We start from the raw sequence: 23,046 nt of genomic DNA on the forward strand, positions 1-23,046 counted from the left end.
AACTGAAATAACTCACCCTTTCCAACATAAACCATGGAGAAAAAATTGTAGGATAAATAAAAACAAACCACCACAAAAGCAAACAAACATGCATATAAACAAAAAACCTTGGTCTAAATAAACATAAAAAATTACCTTTGGCATTCAATATTTAGACTGGAAAATTTTGTTTATTCCTGAGAAGTGGTTAAAAAAACAAACTGAGAAATAAATATAGGGCAAGAAATCTCTCTGCTTCTACTCCACATGCACATTTTACTCAGAGGCTAATAGCACAGCATTTTAGGTACTCACAGGGGTGATCAGTGTAGGATTCAAGACACAATATGTAAATAGGTGTTACCCTTCGGACACATTCTTTTTTAGTCATTATCATAATTCAGATAAATTATATTTATTTCTGTATAGAGACAATTTCATCAAAGAGTAGGTCACATATTACATAAATAGAAACTAGTAAAATTTGCAGTCATCTCAGAAAATTAATAGTCACAGTTTATATGCTATGGAGGAACAGATAGAAATATGAAAGAAAACATAATGAACTTTTTTTATTTAAAAGAAACGATTATAGAAAAGAGATATGCTTACTTCAGTCAAGTGCTTGCTCTTCAAATATAAACACATAAGTTCAATTTTCAACACATTCACACAAAAAATAAAGCTAAGCTAGTAATGTGCCTCTAACTCCCCTGTTGACATCTGAGAGTTTATGTACAGAATCCCTGAGGTTTTCTCACATCCATTCTAGACAAATTGCCAAGACTCAAGTTCAGTGAGAGTCTTTCTGACAAAATAAAGGTGAAGAGTCATATGAACATAGGCATACACACAAAATATAGTGAAATATACACAAAATATTTAATATCCTTTATCCTTTTAAGAATTTCTCAGAAATATTTGAAAAGCATAAAAATCATTTTTCAAAAGCTATTTCAGCAAGAAATTTATTTTAAAAATGGAGCTTTTGTAAGCATAAAATGAAATATAATTACACTTGATCTGGAAAATTTTTGCATGATACTTACTATGGATAAAAATTAGATTTCCGATTCCGCAGTTTTGTTTTAAAATATTGACTGCTTATTACTAAATGCTAATCAGTTTTAAATCTTATCATTTGCAATGCAGTTCAAGTACACTTCATAGTTTACTGTGTTAGGCAATATTCCATATCACAGTTTTCTACTGAGATACAATATCCTGAAGAAAATATCTGTAGTAACAGCAATGACAATATTCTCATGAGCTATACAAAAAAATCTTAATAAGCCAAATAGATAAGAAATTGAACACTGCTGAAGAGACATCCATCTTCAGAGTCTGAACTCATTAGTTGTCCATTGCTGCTGCATGGAAGGTTGGAGAGAGCATAAACTTATGTTAAAACACTAGCAAAAAGGTTTTAGGGTTGCTGAATCTTGGAATTATGGAATTATCTAGACTTTTTATTCTCCTATAATTTGATAAAAAGACAATACATCTGCTTGGTTGACATGTCATTTTAACTTCAGCAGTGTAAATGAATGAATTTTTGTTCTGGAGGAATATGAAGGTTTCTATAGGCTTAGATTTTTCTAATGTCTCTAACATCTTCATATTACGTTTTCATGAGCAAGGAAATAATGCCATCACATGTCTCAATATATTCTTTTCAACTAATTAATTAATTAATGTTGGTATTCTGTCTAAACTCCACCTCCACAGTTACCTGGCAATAGCCAGGTGTGCTTCTACCCACAGTTACCTGGCAACAGTCAGGTAGGCCTGCCCACTATAAAAGGGGCTATTGCCTCCTCTTCTCTTTCTTACTCTCTTACTTTCTTACTCTCTTACTCTCTTGCTCTCTTGCCTCTAGCTTCTCTCTGTCCCCTCACCCCCCTCTTCCCTTCCCCCTCTCTCCACATGGTCATGGCCGGCCTCTACTTCCCTTCTTCCTCTCTATTCTTCCTCTCTCCTCTCCTTTCTTCTTTCATCTTCTTCCTCTACTTCTCCCTGCCACCTTTGCCCTTTCTCCTGAATAACTGCCCCCCACCCTTGGAACTGTTTGGTCTAGTGTGGTTTGTTGTAAGCTGCACACTGATGTGTAACACTGGTTCATTGGCCAGAAAGGAAGACTTTGGGAACTTTGAGACTGGTGCAGCTGCTGGCAGCCACAGCTGGCTGCTGTGACCATGAAGGATGGACTCCATGTGGCCTGCTACAACCCCACCCCCACTGCCACCACTGCTATACCATGTGGACTCCATCTGCTGCTACTTGCCGTCACTGATTGTATGAGTTTCCACTGCTGCTGCAGACCAACTCCATCCACCGCTGCTGCGAGGCTCACAAAACTTCCACCATATGAGCTGTGTCTCTGTGGCCCCCACGTGGTGCTCTGCCATGTGGGCTGGGCAGCCAGACAGGTCTACAAAGACCTCATGGTTCCATCTTTCCTGATACCAGACTGCATAAGCCTACAAACACACACTGGCATCTTGATTGGTAAGGAGCTTGGGGGAGTGACCCTAATTGCCCAGATAGGGCCTGGCCAGCCTTCCCTGGGCTGAGGGGATGGCGTTTTACTGCCCTAGTCCATATGACTAGCCTCTAGCTGACCTATGACTTAGGACAATGGCCATTGGGTGATTTCCCTCCTCAAAAGCAGTTCACAGACCCCCCCCCCCAAGCTCTTACAGCAGCCAGAAATCCTGGTATCAGGTTGAACTGTTTTCTGCCGATCTCGGGAGTTTGCCACAGCCGAGGCCCCTAGATATTCTCATGACAAACTGATATCTAGGCTGCCTGCCTGATTCATTACCTACTTTTCTTTTGGAAATTGCTCAGTAACAGCCCCCCTCCCACCACCCTCTGTTACCCTATGACGTTACATTGTCTTCAACTGTACCCTCAGACACCCCACTGGGTTGTCTCCTGAAAAACCTCAAATCTCTAAATTTAACACCTGATTTGAGGCCTTCCAAGTTGATACACTTCTTCATTAAGGTGTAGATTCGGTACCCTCTAGATAATGGTTTGAAATGGCCACATAATGGCACACTAGACCCAATCATTTTAAGGGTCTTCACATATACTGCAAGCAGTCTGGAAAATGGAAAGAGGTTCCCTATATTCAACCATTCATCTACTTTTGCTCTAACACCTCTATGTGTTCTACCTGTGCACGAGAGGGAGGCTCTTTCTCTCCCTCTCTGCCTGGGACCTGTAAAATTCCAGCTTCCAGAGACACTGGGCAGCGCTCCCAACCTCTATAAGGAAGTCACACTCTGTCGCTGCCGCCACAGACCTGACCTGCAGCACCTGTGGCTCACAGCTCCAACCTGCCAGCCGTATGATAGTATGCCACTGTTGCCAGCTTTCTTATTCTGGTCCTAGCCAAATGTTTCTTTGCTAATACAAAATTGTGCTTTTCTCTGCCTACACAACCCGCCAAAGTTACTTAAGACTCTTTCCTATCCTGTCTTAATAGATTTTTACTACTGCTATTAAATTCTATTCAGTTACAACCTATCCTTATGGCTCTCAATCTTGTCAGAAGTCTGCTAATAGTATATTTAAGTTTATGGCTGACAGAATACCGAAAGCCTCTAATAGTTGACCCAAGATGGTTTCAGAAGACTCAGACACTTAGAAGATACAGCTTAGATTGTATTTGAACAAATGCAGTGGACTAAACTGGATGCTCTGAGTCAAATGACTTAGCTAAGTCAAACCAAGGTAGGTCATTTCTCATGTCACGCATATCCATTCCACAGAAAAAAGCCCTGGGTCTTCTGCACTTGGAAGCCAAACTGACTTCACCCAAGAGACTATGGAGACCATGAGAACTGTTGGCTAGTGGACTCTGTCACTTTTTAAAGTAATATATAACTGGTAGATTATTGTTTACTCTCCAGACTTCTCACTACATTGATAGCTAAACTTTCACAGATATCGTCTGTTATCTCATTACTTAAACTCAGTTGCCATCAATTAAATGCTTTATATTTCCTTTTCTCGCTATGCCACTGTCCTAATATTATCTAAGTTCCTATAAACTTGCTTAACTCTAATAAAACATTCCACTATATGATCCAACAAAGGCTCATCTTAAAGACTGCTAGTGTTTTTAACTCATGCTGTTATCTGTTTTGTAAACTTATAAGCTACAGGAAACACACTCAGATCTACCTCTCACAGACCAAATAGGTACCATCCAAATAAGTACATCTGCCTAAAGTTCCCACTTACTACCTATTCTGAAGGGTGGGATCCCTCTGGGTTTCAAATGTACATCTTACAAAACTTTTCTTTCTCCCAGATATACTTAATCTTATTCCCTACATCTTCCCAAGTCCAGGTGCATCCAAACAGCTCCAGAGAAGCAACCTCCAGATGCTCCATCTCCTCTCAAACACACAGCTGCTTCTACTGGACCTGTTCCTTCTGATCTATCCTCAGATGGCTCTCTCCATAGACCCTGGACAGCAGAAAACAGCCAACTTTCCTAAGACCGTTCAAACATCCCCCATACCCATTCTTCTAGGTTTCCCTAGAGATACATCGCCCCCCAATGCCAGCAGGAAGTAGCCAGATATCACAACGACCCTATTCTTGCTTCACTGTCACCTCTTTCTAATTTTTCTTTTTTAACTAAACCAAAATGGGGGAATGTTAGTATTCTGTCTAAACTCCACCTCCACAGTTACCTGGCAACAGCCAGGTGTGCTCCTCCCACAGTTACAGTTACCTGGAAACAGCCAGGTAGGCCTGCCCACTATACAAGGGGCTTCTTGCCCCCCTCCTCCCTCTCAATGTTCTTTGTTTGTTTGTTTTGTTTTGTTTTTTTAGACAGGGTTTCTCTGTGTAGCCCTGGCTGTCCTGGAACTCTCTCTGTAGACCAGGCTGGCCTCAAACTCAGAAATTCACCTGCCTCTGCCTCCCAAGTGCTGGGATTAAAGGTGTGCGCCACCACCACCTGGCTCATGCTCTCTTGATCTCCTGATCTCTTGCCTCTAGCTTCTCCCCTTGCCCCTTCCCCTTCCCTTCCCCTTCTCTCCACGTGGTCATGGCTGGCCTCTACTCTTCCTTCTCTCTCTCTCTCTCTCTCTCTCTCTCTCTCTCTCTCTCTCTGCCTCTACTACCCTCCTGGCTTCGCTCCCAATGACCTGAATAAACTCTATTCTATGCTATACAGGTGTGTGACTGGTCCCTCAAGGGGAAGATATACCTCGACATGGGCCTGCTGAGACATCCCCTTCCCCCATACCTCTCCACACACCCAGGGAACATCAATTGACATCCCAAATATTGTTCCCCGTCCCCCTTCTCAGACTTCCTATCCCATCCCCCCTCTGCTTTTCATCTGAAATGACAGCCCTACCTCTTTTTTTCCCCATCCTGGTGATCAAGTTTCTCCATGATTAGACACATACACTCCAGCTATGGCCAATCATGGCAGCCCTCTTTAACATATGTGTTGTGGGCCTTGGACGAGCCCATGTATGCATTTTGGTTGCTGACTTAGACTTTGGGAACTCCCAGGCATCCAGGTTAGTTGACACTTTTGGTCTTCCTGTGGGGTTGCCATCTCTTTGAGGGCCTTCACTCCTTTCCCTTACTTTTTCAAAGGTGTCCCTGACTCTGTCTAATGTTTGTTTGTAGGTATCTACATCTGTCTTAGTCAGATGCTGGGCAGAACTCTCAGGCTCCTTTCTGCAAACCACATAACATCATTAATACTGTGAGTGAATGGGATGAGTTACAATCTCTCTAGTTATTGGTTGGCTATTCCCTTAGTCTGTGCTCTATTTTTGTCCCTTCATTTCTTTTAGACAGGACCAATTTGGAGGCAAAAGTTTAGTAGGTGAGATGATGCCCCTATCCCTCCAGGGAGTCCTCTCTGGTTATTGGAGGAGATCTGTTTAGGTTCCATATCCCAACTGTTGGGCATTCCTGCTAAGGTCACCTGCATTGACTCCTAGTAGCCTCCCACATCCTGGTTCTCTGGGACCTCTTAGATAATAACTCCCACTGCTCATCACTGCAGCTGCATATTTCCATTCATTTTCCTGGCCATCTGGGACTCTTTGCTGTCTCTCCCCATGCCTGTTCCTGCCCCCCCATCCCCCTAGACCTCCCCTCACCCACTCAGGTTTCTTCCTCCCTCTGGCTCCCTTGTTATTTTGTTCCCCCTTCTCAGTAGGATTCAAGCATCCTCACTTTGGCTTTCATTCTTGTTTAACTTTTTTGGGTCTGTTATCACGGCATGGGTATTCAGAATATCCACTTATTAATGAGAACATACTATGCATGTCCTATGGGGACTATACTATCTCACTCAGGATGATATGTTCTAGTTCCATCTATCTGCCTGCAAATTTCATGATGCCCTTGCTTTTAATAGCTGAATAGTATTCAGTTGTGTAAATGCTCCACAATCTATTCTTTGTTAAACAGACATCGGAGTTATTTCCAACTACTCGGTATTATGAATAAAGCTGCTATGAAAAGGGTGGAGCAAGTGACATTGGGGTATAGTATATAGTGAAGCATCTTTTGGGTATACACCAAAAGGAGTAGTTTATCTACGACTTCAGATAGATATTTCCAATTATCTGAGAAACCACCAGATTGATTTCTAGAGTTGTTTTACAAGTTTGCAATCCCAATAGAAATAGAAGAGTGTTCCCCTTTCACCACAGGCTCATCAGCATGTCCTGTCACTTGAGTTTTTTATCTCAGCCATTCTGATTGGTGTAAGGTAGAACCTCCTGGTCGTTTTGATTTGCATTTCTCTAATGAATAAGGATGTTGTACATTTTTAAGTGTTTCGTGGCCATTTGAGATTCCTCTATAGAGAGGACTTACCCCATTTCTGTACCCCATTTTTTGATTGGGTTAGTTTAGTTTTCTGTACCCCATTTTTATTGGGTTATTTGGAATTTTGGAGTCTAACTTCTTTAAGTTCTTCATATATTTTATATATTAGCCCTCTGTCAGATTGAAGGCTTAGTGAAGATCTTTTCCAAATCTATAGGCTGCCCTTTTGTCCTATTGACTGTGTCTTTTGCCTTACAGACACCCAATATATTTTTATAGGAAAGACTTCCAGATTGGGCTGGGTCCATGCTAATGGCATTTTTTAAGTTGATTTCCCTCTTTTATGCCTATGTCCACATATGGTCATATACTGATGCACTGGAACTCAAGTTTCACATGAAGCTTTGAGGACACAATGTACTCCTCTATTGTTGGAAAATAAAAGTATAACTGTCTGCACATGCATCAGGAAAGGGCTGATATTATTATATCATAAAGATACTGTAGAATATTAAATTTTAGGCAAAGGAATCTAAAATCAATTTGTTTTATTTTTCTGATTTGATTATAGTTTATGAATGATAGTGCTATTTTATAAATATTTACTGTTTGAATATTTGAGTTAGAGTTACATATTTTGATTGTACATTATGAGAACTCATAATCATGAATAGATTTATGTTATATCCTTTAATTCATGATCTCACTATCTGTATCATATGATTGAACTGTCAAACTTGTGGAAACAACATAATTCCCTGGCAATATCAATAGAGGAGATTCATGACAGTATTTAGACAGACCTGCAAATGATAACTGCTACTTTTTCCAGAAAAGTTTACAACAATATTATATACTTTCTAATAAAATCTGGTGTGTTACCTAAAATAACTTCTAAGATGCCAACAAATGGATTGTCAGGTACTCTTCAACAGTAGCAAATACTTCCTGATTTCTCAGGCATGTTAAGAATATATATAAATTGGTCTTTTCTGGAATGAGTTGACTAAACTTATATTTTATTATAAATAAGAATTTCATTATTCATGTTGAGATTAGTCAAATACTTTCCTACTCAACTCAACAAAACCTTTTTATTAAAAAAAATCATATTGATTGAAACATAATTTTAACCAATTACAATTAAAATGATAAATGAAATTCTAGTAAGGTCATTTCTACCTTAATTGTTTACTGAGATAGGAGTCTGAGAAAATGTTAGAGTTTGAAGTTAAAATGACTAAAATAGTTCTTATAAATGTATGTCAGAACTTACGAAGGAAATAGAGACTTAAGATTGTAGCTCTAGTCTCAGAGAATTAGAGGAAATACAAACATGCACACACACACACACACACACACACACACACACACACACCATTGTCCAAGCAGGAAGATCTTGAATGTTAGAAGGTTGACAAGACTTAATTCCAGACACTTAGCAAATGAAGTTTTTATAGAATTTGAGCAAACACTGAAATCCCTTCCTTTTCACAGGTTAGTGTTATATATGTATATGTTTTTGGTAATGATATGACTCTTTTCAGATGAGAAAATAACCTTGGATAATTACTGAAAGTTTGAATAAACTTATGGACTTCATCACTGGGAACTAAATCCATAATAAACTTAAAGAGAATTTAGTCAGACTTAACCACAGAGATGATAATTAACACTGAGCCAGGAAGGAAATGGCTCAGGACTCATTAAAATTTTAACACCTTGATTTCTTTTCCAATGTTAAGAGTTCACAGAGAAGATATGCTGCAGAGTGGAGCTGAGCCTATAGATGATGTTGACACCTACTGCTTTGAAGAGTGCACTGATATGTTGTAAACATTCAGTTAAAATCATATTTAGAATTTGTAAGTAAATAAAGCACTCATTTCCAAAAAAATGTTCAGTATTCTTTACTGTTATTCAGCAACTTAGTGTGCTGCTATTATAATAAAAACATTTAAGCATTATTAAAATTAAACATAGCACTTAAAATAGCTTTTCTTCTAAGAGTAGATCTTAATTTTCCATATCAAGAAAATGGCACAGTTTCTAGTATATATTTCATGATTATCATTTCTATAGATTCAGAAGACTACAAAATAAAATAAGCATTTGAAAGTAAGGAACTCAGATTTTGGGACACTTCATGCATTATTGTAATTTATTCATCTGGAGAACTCAGAATGACTTTGTTCATTTAATACAGCTGAATGGTAGAAATGCTGAAATAAAATTACTTGTTTGTAAACTCACTAATATCACTGTCAATTTCTTAGTAATGTGATAAACCTGTAGAGGTTCCAGCATGCAAATATATAAAACAAATTAAAATCCCAAATGAGATTCATTACAATAATAGCTAGTTTTAAAAACAAGCATAAAACATGACCACCATAGCCCTCAGTTCTTTGCAGACTCTCCATCAAAGGGTGAAACCTATTTCTTTCCCAACATCTCAGTGACCAATCTTGCATGTCATTAGGACTTCACTCAATTATGATGGGCAAGTTAAATTAAGTTTACCATCCTACTTATCAAATGTTTGAAATTTTAACGAATGCTAAATTGCTGTAAATGTCTCATGTTGTGAAGTCATTGTATGTGTGTGTGTGTGTGTGTAATTTGTGTGTCAGAGAGATAGGGAAAAAAGAGAGACATACAGAGAGGAAAAGATTGAGAAAAAGAGACACATAGAGAGGAAAAATACAGAGAGGGAGAAAGATACAGAGAGAAAATAATGTATACAGCTAAAGCATGTTCCTATTCAGCTCTTGTGTATTGTCAAATGAAAGCAACAATGAATAATGTCCCAAAATTGTAAAGTAATGAGATACACTAGAAAATTTAGAACCCAAGTATTTAGTGTGTTTCATTAGCAGCTCTTGGTAATAAGGATGATTGTTTGGAAATGTACTAAGTGTCCTGATACAGTATTGGTGAAAACTATATTTGTTTGCCAATATCACATGTAGGTAATATTTTGTAATCTATCTTTTTATCTTATCCTACTTCTGATTGTTTTAGAAGTAAGCACTCTAGGACTATTGAGGAACTGTGCAGTATTATATTGTCTCTAGTTCCATGTAAGTCAATAGATGGGATTATTAAATATTTGATGCCATAAAATTGCTGTTTTGCTTTCAGAATACTAAAATACAAATTTCAATCACATAATGCTATTTTAAAAATATAAAAGTTTTTCAACAACCTGACTTTAATGTGAAACAATTGGGCCTCACTAGGCAGTATCATCAGTGTGCTACTGCCATAGAATTAACTTCTCTTCAATGAAATCAAGACATGTACAACCATGAGGGTGAAAACTGTCTTCTGAGTAAGAACTCAGGATGTTTTTTATACAAATCTTTGTTTTAGAAACACAATTAACAACAACAGCAACCCACAAAATTTACTTAAGAACTTTGCTCAGGTATTACATATAATGCTACATAAAAGTGTATGGTACCTGCAACGTTTGCATAGCATCTTAATGTAATTCAACAGAATAGTTCATTATTGTTGTACATGCTACGAAGCAATATCTGGTACCTTAACCTGACTGATAGCAGAGCAGGCCAGTCAGTACAAGCAGCACCGCAAGCATGTGAAGAACATATAAGAGACTTTAGTGTTTGCACAGTGAGGGTGTCACAGGGAGATACATTTTTTTCTTATCTGTGCGTAATCAGATGACCCAGTCATACAAATACCTACAGTATGACCTTGACATAAACCTTTGATATGTGGCACGTGGTTGCACTATCAATATTTGTGGCAAATTATACCAGAAACGATGTGTATGTGATTTTAAATGTGTTTTTTATGTCCTACTTTTCAAGGCTAATATCTTCTGTTTTAAGAGTTGTAAGCCTCGATGCCCCAGTGTAGGGGAATGCTAAGACGGTGGAAAGGGAGTGGGTGGGAGGGTGAGGAAGCACCTTCATAGAAGCGGGGTGGGGGTGATAGGATAGGGGTTTGCGGAGAGGAAACCGGCAAAAGGCATAATATTTGAAATGCAAATAAGTACAACATCAAGTTTAAAAAAAAAACAAAAACAGTGTTGTAGGCCTTTATTTCCTAATAGCTTTGAGGGGCAAATCATCGAAGGGACCAAACTGCATATCTTTATCTAATTTCTATGACCTGTCTTTGGCTTTAGTCTTGAGTGGGACAGTAGCAGCAGTAGCAGAAGTGGTGGCAGTAGCCACAGAGGCTCAGCCTCAAAATACAGGTGGCCTTAACCCTTATAACAAGAGGAAAGGTTTTCTCTGTCTCTACAAACAATGCCTGAACCTTTTTGTGTCCGCTGATGATAGAGTGTGACTCTGAGGGAAAAATCAGACAAACACTCAGCTGACAAACTCTGGCAAAAAATAGGATTCCCTCTATGAAGTGAGAGTGGAGGGTCTGCCCCGCGATGTCAAACACTTCTGGGTTGAAAGGATTGTCATTGCCAAACACTGGCTTATCAGCCCAAAGTAGAAAGAGCAAGGGAGATTCATCCGTTAGGCTTTGCTGGCTTTCAGTTTGTCTCCAGATTTCATTACATGCGTATCATTCAGAATTTCTGGGTTTTCCCTGGATTTTTATAACGGTGATGCCCAAAGCTTAGAAGAAAGGTCTTCTCAGGCCCTAGACCAGTACTCTGGGCTAGCAGTGACATCATTGGGGTAACGGCACCAGCGCTAATGGCAGTTGGCTTCTTATTGGCCAGCAGCGATTTCTTAACCTCAGTGAAATCCTCCTTAGTGAACTCAAAGCTCACATTCCCCTCATAGGAGGCACCCGTTTCCCAGAATACCCGGGTTGCTGTCTCAACAAGCATCCTCATTAGAGTCGGATCCTTTTAAAACCCTTTGTGACAATCCCTGATGCACTAATGACCTGGAAGACCACCTTCTTCCTTAAGATCATACCACTTTTGGTTGATTATCCCAAGTACTTCGTTATGGGAACTGAAAATGTGGGCTCCCAGCAGATCGTTCACATCTGAATGTCTCTGAGAGGGAACGCCATGGTGTTGACGGACTAGTCCGATATCTTAATAGTAGTCCTGGTAAGGTAATTCTGATTAAATTGTTAGAAATTGGATTGGAGATTATGCTAACATATTGTTACCTTAATTTTAATTACATAAATTTAATGATATACTTATAATACTTGGAAAGCCTAAAAGAATGTATGAAGAAGTACGTGCATCATTACTAATAAGACAGAAATCAAGAATCCTCATTACTTTTTACAGATCGAATCTAATTTTATTCTCTATTTATTCATTTGGCATGAGCTAGAAAAATGTTAAACAATTAAAGTGATGATGTATTTCACTCCCAAACATAATTGTTTAAAATCTTTAGAAAATATTACATTTGATAGAAGGATGATATAAAATCTGTTGTTACTAGTTTGCATGTCATGTATGATTGCCAAATGTTTCATAGCAACATTTGTCAGGTCTGTCAAAGTGTAGCTGCTTCAAAAACCATTGAAATTCATTTATTCTTGCACTGATGAAAATCTAAAACGATCACTTAATTATTCAGATTCTTAAAATTATGTGTATCATTGTGTTTCGAAATCAGTACTAAATAAGTTCTTAGTAATGACAAATATTTAGAACACATTTAGTTAATTGATACCTACTAGTGAGTTGACACCTAATGCATTTGTGGTAATCTGGCTAAAAAATATCTGTGTTTAAACTGCTCTTTTCTAAAGAGTAGCTGCTTATTACTGTCTAGGAATGAAAGGAAGGTAAAGAATACTGTGTTACTTTTAATATGTTAAATTATTTTCTGTGTATAAGATACTTCTGTCCATTTATTTATACATGATGAACAGACATAAAATATTCATATCACAGAAACTACAAACTATATTTTCTCTCTCTCTTGCTCTCTGCAATTTATCGTTTGAATCTATGAATATTAATTGCTTTTCTTACAATTTTTTGAATGATGCATTAATATGTCCACATTCAAGCTATACAGGGGTACTGATTTACATCAGTATGTTATATGAAGTTAGCAAGTTGCACATAATATCCTTACAATACATTTCAAACTATTTCCAAAGATCAGGTACTGCATATCTTTATCTAATTTCTATGACCTGTCTTTGGCTTTAGTCTTGGGTGGGACAGTAGCAGCAGCAGCAGAAGTGGTGGCAGTAGCCACAGAGGCTCAGCCTCAAAATACAGGTGGCCTTAACCCTTATAACAAGAGGAAAGGTTTTCTCTGTCTCTACAAACAATGCCTGAACCTTTTTGTGTCCGCTGTTATCTTTTATTTTAGTATTAACTTTCGTTATAAGCATATGAATATGAAAATTGACATTAATTCTTCAATAAACCTTACTTGAATATTCTGTTTCTAATGCTTAGAAGTATTGTTTCACTATGTAATTACAAATATATGTAACTGAAACAAATACACACAACATAGTGGTCAGTGTGAAGCCCACCAAGCATGGAATGAGAAAGCTCTTTATGGTTGCTGCATTTTCTTTCTCCTCTGCCTCTTCCTCCTCTTCCTCCTCTTCCTCCTCCTCTTCCATTGCTTTTCCTCCTACTCTTCTTTTTTAAAAAAAGACAGGATTCTTTGTGTACCACTAGTTGTCCTGGATAGTGCAGTAGATCATGCTGACCTCACACTCAAATATCATTCTTCCTTGTGCTTGGATTAAAGGCATGCCTGGGTAGGAAGCAGTTTGCTTCTCAGCATTATGTGGGAGATAGATTTCACATAAAACAGGAAAATTAATTTAAAATTCTTGGTTGGAGAAGAAAACAATAATAGATATTTCAAAGTATAATGTGTTCTGGGTATTAAAGCTACTAGTATTTACCTATCCTCATACCTATGAACTGCTGTATATTTCATACAAAATATTGTAAGATAGGTGATGTCACAACAATGGTTAGAATGACTTTGAATCAGTTTATGAGGAAAGCTGCACATGATAAAAACTGAAGCATATTTCAAAAATCTGAGACCATTACCAGTATGACCATGAGATATTATTGAACGTGCTAGTTAGATAAGCCTTATCACAAAATTAGCCTTAAACATTATCTAGCTTTTTTTTAACTGAACAATCTGCAATGCTCATGAGTAAATTTACCTTAAAGCATTGAATTACTCAAGTAAATGGACATTGTTCTACTTTAGAAACTTCAGGATAATGATAATATAATTTAATATGAAGACAATAAGTATCAGATCATAGAATCAACTATTAAAATTAAGATAGTATTAGATATGACTTATAATTTACAGACTGTGTTAAAAAGCCCTGAAACTGGAAGACTGGCAAGATAAAGTATATTAGAATGCACCACCTGGAAAATCTCATATGAACTGTTACAATTGCACTATTATTTGAAAACTTTATAATTTTGAATCACAGCTCAGGAAGCGCAGATGGAGGAAATGATAAGAAGGCAAATTTTCCCTCTTGAAGCAACTTAAGTTCACCAATCACATGGGATCTCTAATGTATACAAGCACACTCTAGGAAGTAGAGGCAGCCCGCTTGGCTCTCAGTGATAAACACTGTGATTTTGTGTATCATTTCATCTCATTTTGGATGTTGGCAGGATGTAATAATTTGATAATAAATGAAAACATCTTTAAGCACATAGTTTGAGGCAAACAGCAATTGGTAGTCTTCCATATTTATTTCATTTTACTCCATTTATAGTTGCACTTGTAACCAAGGAGACAGACAGTAACTGAAGAAGCTGGGACCCAAATTCCAGAACACTATATAATAAAGTACCGGGGTGTTTAGAGAAATCAGGATTTATTTAAATGTTAGTGTACCCCCCAAAATAATCATTCATTGGTAAATTAGAACAAATTCTAGAGAAAATATGAATTCAAATAGTAATTTTCTCCAAATACATATCTGAGGAAATTCTTATATTTAGCATAATTGGTCTAGGAAATATTCTTCTCAATAAATGTAGGGGCTGCAGTATCAGAGGGGATAAAACAGCACCATGTATTTCTTTAAAGTACAAAGTGATGGAAATAGTCATTATTAAGTAGCAAGTCCCTTGAATCAGAATAACTCATAATCCCGATTATTGACATAACTCACAGGTTTTATGTTTTGTTAGGGCTGTTTTCTGCCATACTGCAATATATTTTTCTGGTTCTAGTACAGAAAACCAATTTTCATAAAAACACATTGTGCTTAATTGAGCAGCTAATTATATGAAAATGGCTGTCAGTCTAGCAATAGTAATTGGCTATTTTCAAAGTACACAATGGTTTAGTGAATTTTACTAGTTTTTTTTTCAATGTAGTTTCTCTGTAGACAATTCCATAATTGGAATTATGGAATTCTCTATATATTTGATGCATATTCAATTCATACCCATCATGTGGTGTGAAGATTATAAGGAAATTTAATCAACATATTTTACTAAATTAAAGTTACTTAACAATAGACATCATTATATGTAAAATGTAATACTAAACTAGACATTTTTCATATATATTCATTTTTACCTCAGTGCATGGTGGTGCCCTAATATGAATTTCTTGCAGTAGATGGGGATGAACACAGACACCCACAACTGAGCAGTGTGCAGGAAGGAAGTGATTTAGGAGCTCTCAGTCCTGTATAGATTGTCTTCACCAATTCCTTCCCTTCAGGGTTCAGGGATCCATGTGGAAGGCATTTCAGAAAGACTGTATGAGTTAGACACGATGGGTAATTCTAAGGAAACAATATCTTCAAGACACAACAGGACAGATGGACAAATGAACCACTGAAGCTTATACCTGCACAGCTTCAAGGCACACAGTGTCTCATACTGAGAGGACAGTGGATACTGTGTCCTACCTATAACCATTAAGCATTGATTGATACTCACTGGGAAAAGGAAGAATAAGGTTTCTCTAAGGCAACAACACTAGGAAATATCAACTACACTCCAGGACCTTCTTCAAATTTAGGAGTAGTTGGTCAGCACAAAGCACATACTACACATTGGATTTATTTATGGGAAATGAGGTATTGTTTTGGTAATTTTTGTATTACTTCTTTTTTGTTGTATTTGTTTTTGTTTTAGTTTTTGAAAAGAGGAAGAGAGAGAGAGAGAGAGAGAGAGAGAGAGAGAAAGAGAGAGAGAGAATGACAGAGGGAGAATACTTTGGGTGAGTTGGGGAGGTGCAGAGGTTTTGAGAGGAATGGATGTCAAAATTGTTAAAACATGGAAAATGGTATAAAATTATGTGGCAAGAAAAACAATTTTCACATTAGAATAATTTAAAAATAACTTTAAATACAAATTAATTGCTTCTGTAGTTGGTTACTAGATCATTATGTTCCCAAACATTTCATTTTACCTCAAATGAGTTTTTATTAGAATTGCACATAGATAATTGTATCTGTTTGTACATATACAATAAGTGCTCTAAGAATTTCACAAATGTTTTCTTTTCTTCAACCAATTATATTGGTTCTTCTTAGTCTGATATAAACAGTGTTTGTCATACTTCACTTGTAATTATAAGAACTTATCTCTATTATACTATTTTACATAAAATAGGTTTTTAAACTCTGCTATTGTGTAGGAGATACACCATAACTTTGAAAATTTATAGAAGAAAGAGTTTACTGGAGCTTGCAGCTTCAAACATTGAGCCCATTCCTATTATAAGTAGACATATAAAAAGAGGAAGGCAGCATGATGTTGGTGCAGTAGCAGCTGAGTGCTTACATCGTATCCTCAAGCAGTAGGCAGAGATAGAGAAAGGGGTAGAGGTACAGGCAAAGGTCCAGGTAGAGAGACAGCAGCATGGTCAGAACAAGGACAGGTACATATAGGTAGATAGGTAGATAGAATATATATATAGATAGATAGATAGATAGATAGATAGATAGATAGATAGATAGATATAGATATAGATATAGATATAGATATAGATATAGATATAGATATAGATATAGATATAGATATAGATAGATATAGATATAGATAGATAGATAGATAGATAGATAGATAGATAGATAGATAGAGTGTGTGTGTGTGTATTCGATAGATTTTATTTTATATACATACTATCTTATAATATATATCAGATGGGGGGGGCATGAACTTTCAATAGTCAAAGCTTTCCTGCAGTGACAAACTTTCTATAATAGATAATTGCATTGCCTAGTCCTTTCAAAAAGTTTCTGGAAACTAGGGACAAAGCATTCAAACATATAAGCCTATGGAGACTACTATCTTTCAAACAACAACTTTTTTTTAGTACTTAGTGCTATCTATCTATCTATCTATCTATCTATCTATCTATCTATCTATCTACCTATGTACCTACGTACCTACCTACCTACATACCTACCTATCATTATAGACATAGATGATATAGAGAGACATAGAGATGGATACAGATAAGTATCACTATGTTGGGAAGGATCAGAAGCAGTGTCTTATGAATTTATCTGTGATTTCTAAGTGTGTACCTAGCTCAGCCAGCACATGCTACTAATTCTCAGAGCTGAAGAAAAAGGGATTTAGACAGCAGGGCAGGACGTCCCTACCACCAGATTCCAGCTTATATTTAAATTACTGAAAGCAATATAACTGAAGGTTACCTCTTTAATATAACTCATGAACAAGCATATTTAAAGGCTAAGTTTACACATTTCTACAAGATGTTTAAAGTGCCATCATTCTATGGATACAGTCACTAAGTCATCTTTTGTTTCCACCATGTAGGATATTAATAGAGGATTGGGAAGTCAGGCAGGTATTAAGTACACACATTCTTCTCTGTGTTCACGTGCCAGTTCATTGTTCTTGAGGTCATATATGAACTCTCTGAGATTCTTCTTCCTGCTATTTTAGCCTATGAGCCTTGTTTCTCCTACTTGTGGATGGTGGTTCTCCAGACAGTGGTTGTCAGAACAATTTTTCTTATACACAAATTCCTGAGCCAAGATTTTTGTACGTTTTTAGTTGCACAACCTTGAGGGCAGCTGGAAATATTGTTGGCTTTTTTCTTTTCATAATCTGGGAGGACTCCTTAAAACCTACTGGAGCTGAACAGGGCAGCCTGGCCTCTCTTTATCTATTGTATCAAAGGTATCATCTTATGTTTATTAGTGTATACAGAAAATAAATAGATACAATCAATATACAAAAATCAGTATAAAATGGTTGAGGGTAGTGAATGGCTTCATGAACAGATTTTTGCAATGGTGATATATATATTCACCTACCTGTAACCTTTAGTGTACTATGACACAGTGAAGGTGAAGAGTTGACTTGAATATGAATGGTGGTGCATGAAATCACTGCTCATGAAAGAAAATAAATAGGGAAAATAAATCCATTTGCTGGATTTATTATTAAATTCAAGATAAATTTAAAGATATGTAAATCTTAAAACAAAGATAATTAATGCTTTTCAAAACGTCTGGGCACTACTCTCATTGTCTTGGCATAATACTTACCTTGGGTTAGATAATTTCAAAAATTTCAGGTAAAGTGGCAATTTAAAGATACAAGTTACTCTCTCATATACAAGGAATTCCTATTTTCCTGCCTCATCATACATTATTTCAGCTTTACTGAAATCCCATATGTTTTGTAAACATTGAGACCTGGTGATGTTTAAACAAGACACTTACTTTCCTAATACAAATGGCAAACACAAACTCCTTAAATGACTAAAGCATATTAAAAATAGACTTCCTGTTGAGTGGCTCAAAAATTTAAACTATTGCCACATAGTTAAAATGAAAAGTGATTTTATTTTCTAACCTTCAAAAATTCAGAAATTATAAGAAAAGCTTATTATGTCTAAAAATTGCAACACTGTTAACATAATACTAAACTGTAGAAAAAAATCTCAATGAAAACCAAATATGGAGAATTGATTATTAACATATTAAGAATAATAAGCAGCATGGCATCTCAAATGAAAATTACGCTAGTATGCAATATAAACAATGACAATTCTGGTGTTAATTTGAAATCTAATAGATGAAAATAATTTATACATCATATATATACTCACAGGATTGGCTTATTGACTGCCTAACCTAGAGTTCTTGTAGCTTTAGCAGCACTTCTGCGTTTGCCTAGTTGTGCACAGATAAAATAGAGACACTTGGACTCTCACAGGTTATAAATAAGGAAAAGCTATATCTCTCCCATCCCCTTAACGTAGATTTATTTTATTCCTAAAAGAATTATAAAGAACTAAAAGCAATAACTCTATTACCCTCCAAATTGCTTACGTTAAATATTTTCTGTTTATGGTTCTTTAGGTGATAGATTAATACTTTTTACATTTTCAGTTAGGTTTTCTTTAGTTCTTCAACCACTGCTTTCATTTGTCAGTTCCTAATCTGTAGAATTATTACATTTTCTCTTCACATTTTTGATTGAATTTTTCTACCTTTTTAAAATTTCAAGTATTTTTGTACCTGATAGAAATTTCAAAGTTTTGTTTAAGTAATATACTCTAGTACATCAACCAATTAATGCTACTGAGTTCCTCGAGGCTCTCTGAAACATTTAAATTCAGCTTCAAGAGGAATAGGGCCACTGTTGACAGCCTCTGTTATGTCACTACCAGTATGTAATTTACATTTGTAACATTTCTCATTATTCATAAACTCTTATCTCTGTAAATTTTCTTTAGATATTATTTTAAACAGACCAACCTAAACTTCATAAATCCCACAAACTTCATATAGCCTATATTTTTGTTTTGTTTTACTTTTGTTTTTGTCTTTTTAAATAAAGAAAATTATATACCGAAGAATCTTTTAACAATTTTTCTTGTTGTTTTTTTTTTCATCATGGAAATTGACACATTATCTGGAGAATACACATCATCAAATATTTTAATAGAGTGTGTTTTTAAATGGGGAAAATGCTGAATACATTAGCAGTATTTCAAAGCAATTAACTGAGGAAACATAGCAACCAAAGCAATCCATTATGTAATCACCCTGCCATTCAGAGCTGATTTGTATGGGGGAATGACATCAGATCCCAGCTGAGGAAATGAAGATAGAGAAGGAGGTATGGGCTGATAAAGCACCATCATATTACAATGTAATTTTCTTAAATAATGAGACTCTCATCAGCCTCATTAAAAATTATAATCATTTTGTAAGTATTGAACAGTATTCCCTGCATTCATAGCAGAGTCCAGAGGGAAAATTATCAGTTACCTTTTATTATTAGTCAGGGAAAAATCTAAACTGACATGTATGATGCCATGCACAGTGGAATTGGTAGATAACATCCTCTAAATAAGAAAAAAATTTCAATTAATTATTGCCCAGACTTCAAGGGATTGAAGGAGTTATTCATGTGTCCCATATATGGTCACTGAATAAGTAATCTTAAACTCAGTGAATATATCAAACGATTGGAGCATATTTATTTATGTTACCTAAAAATGTCTGTCATCACAATATGTTTTATTTATTCTTCATGATTCATTAATCTAAGTTTTGCATTTTTATTGTAAATATATTTAAAATAATTGGACAAAGGAACATAATTAGACCATAGTTACTTGTGGTTTCTATACACAAATTTGTTTAAAAATTGAAAACTGACAAATTTCAAGGTTGTCAAAATTTTGATTCATAAAGCATACAGCTTTGGATTACCTATTTTAAGTATTTGTCTATTCATTTTGTAGTTTATCATAAATTTTAATATTTTTCGTTACTATCTACATGGTTACATTGAACTGAATATTAGTCACTACTAGGTCATACTACTAATACACAAGCCTAAACGCCAAGAATACATTTTAAATATAGTTCACGTTTTTATTATATATTTTCTTCATTTAACAGACTATGCCTCACTAGGCAGTTCTAAATGGACAGTGAAAAGCAAAATGAAGTAACATATCAGGTTCATCTGAGTCATAATCATCAAAATATAAACTATCATTATCTTTCAAATAACAGAAACTAATGCATAAAGAAAAATGATAATTCAAACATCTAATATTTTCTTCTTAAACATTCATTATCATTAACTATTCCTCTTTACATTAAAATTAATTCAATCGAATGCCAATATGATGTTTTCAATATTTTATTACTCTTTCCTTCTCCCTGATTGCTTCTTCCTTTGAAGATAAAAGAGGCATTTTAATTAGGATGCAATGGGAATAAATTTGGAATTAGCATATGATGTTATTCAATAAAACCAGCTTTAATTATAACCTTTTCCTGTTTATCTCACAGATTCAGGGGGAATACATCACAGGCAAAATAAGTGTTCTTTTAAATATTACATTTAATTATATAATGCTTAAGACTTCATTTTGATGTTGGAATCCTTCTTATGTTTTAATAAAATCCGTAAGTTTTCTTGACAAGAAGAAATTCACAAATATTTAGGAACTACTTATTGTCTTATTTGACAAAATGAATCTCTACCCTAACATAGAAAAGCTGTCCCATTTTATAAACTTCCTAAAATTAGTCAATTTTTTAGATATACACTTTGATAAACTAAAATCTCACTATTGAGATGATCATGAATCTCATAAAATATACTTGAGTCTGTTTACCTAATGACTTAAAGTAGTCTCCTCTGACTCTCTGAACATTAAGATCTAGAACATCTTTTTCTCAATTATCATTCGAAAAGAAAGTGAAATCGAGTGTTTCTAATAATTTCAGGATAACTCAAGAGTCTTCTTTACAATTTTGAGAAGCTTATTTGCATTTACCATGTAAAATTATTTTTATTAGGACATGTATATATTATTATACTAAATTTATACTAGAAAATAATTTTTATTTGTATATAGAAAACTGTTCTCTATTGTATTTATATTTTCATTTCCAAATCTATGTAAGCATCTAGAATCTTATCTCCACTTTAATGCTTCTTTATATTGGTCTACAAAATTCTTTATGATTGTCCTCTTGTGTTTTTTTCATTGTTAGTGCATCTTGTGATTATTTAATAGTTGTAGAAGGAAGTGTTTAATAATGAAAACTTAAAGTGATTTTTCTAGGGTATTGAGAGATGGCACAGTGGTTAACAGCATTCTCTGATAGTCCAGAGGATCCAGGGTTTTCATCATTGTCTAGGACACATATGGCATCTCACAACTCTATGACATTCTAATTCCATGAGATCTGTTGCTCTCTTCTGATCTCCATGGATTGTGCAAGAACACGGTGTTTACTCATACATTTAGTACAAACACTTGCACACATAGAAATATTTTAAACACATTTTAAATTTTTGATTTCATAGTTACATACTTCCTGAAAATATTGGAGCAATTGCTTTATGACTGCACATCCCAAATACAATAATATAAATTTAAATCCAAGAGGCAATATATGCCGATACCTCAGCCATTCTATTGAACTAATTTATGAATCTTGGGTGGTTTCAGTTTCATGCATTGTGTAATTTAATCTTAGGAGATACTCTTGACTCTGAAAGAGCTATCTAACCACAACGAGCGTGTGGAGGAGCGGAAGGGCACACTGCTAGAGCTGCTCAAGATCACCAGGGAGGACAGCCTGGGTGTGTGGGAGGAGCACTTCAAGACCATCCTGCTGCTGCTGCTGCTGCTGCTGCTGGAAACTCTCGGAGACAAAGACCATTCCATTCGAGCTCTGGCACTGAGATTTTTATGGGAGATTCTGAGAAACCAGCCAGCAAGATTCAAAAACTACGCAGAACTGACGATCATGAAGACTCTGGAAGCCCACAAAGACTCCCACAAGGATGTGGTGAGAGCGGCTGAGGATGCTGCATCCATGCTAGCCAGCTCAATCCACCCGGAACAGTGCATCGAAGTGCTGTGTCCAGTCACCCAGATGGCCGATTACCTCATCAACCTGGCTGCTATCAAGATGCAGACAAAGGTGGTGGAGAGGATCCCAAGGAGTCCTTGCTGCAGCTCCTCGTCGACATCATTCCCGGCCTGCTGCAGGGTTACGACAACACAGAGAGCAGTGTATGGAAAGCCAGCGTGTTCTGCTTAGTGGCAATCTATTCCGTAATCAGAGAAGATCTGAAACCTCACCTTGCACAGCTCACGGGGAGCAAGACGAAGCTGCTGAACTTACATATAAAGAGGGCCCAGACAACCAACAGCAACAGCAGCTCCTCCTCTAATGTGTCCACACACAGCTAGTGGCCATGCCAGTCTGTGAAGAACACACATTGGTGGTGCCTCTGAGAAGCTCCATCAGCTGCCCAGTTCATTC

At 36.2% G+C, this 23,046-nt stretch overlaps 1 pseudogene; it reads left to right on the forward strand.

Moving 5' to 3' along the window:
* Positions 1–11,683: 11,683 nt before the first annotated feature.
* On the forward strand, positions 11,684–22,973 carry LOC114617497 (annotated as a pseudogene).
* The last annotated feature ends 73 nt before the right edge of the window (positions 22,974–23,046 follow it).

Source organism: Grammomys surdaster, unplaced genomic scaffold, assembly GCF_004785775.1.
Source record: "Grammomys surdaster isolate TR1022 unplaced genomic scaffold, NIH_TR_1.0 62, whole genome shotgun sequence".
Taxonomy (NCBI): domain Eukaryota; kingdom Metazoa; phylum Chordata; class Mammalia; order Rodentia; family Muridae; genus Grammomys; species Grammomys surdaster.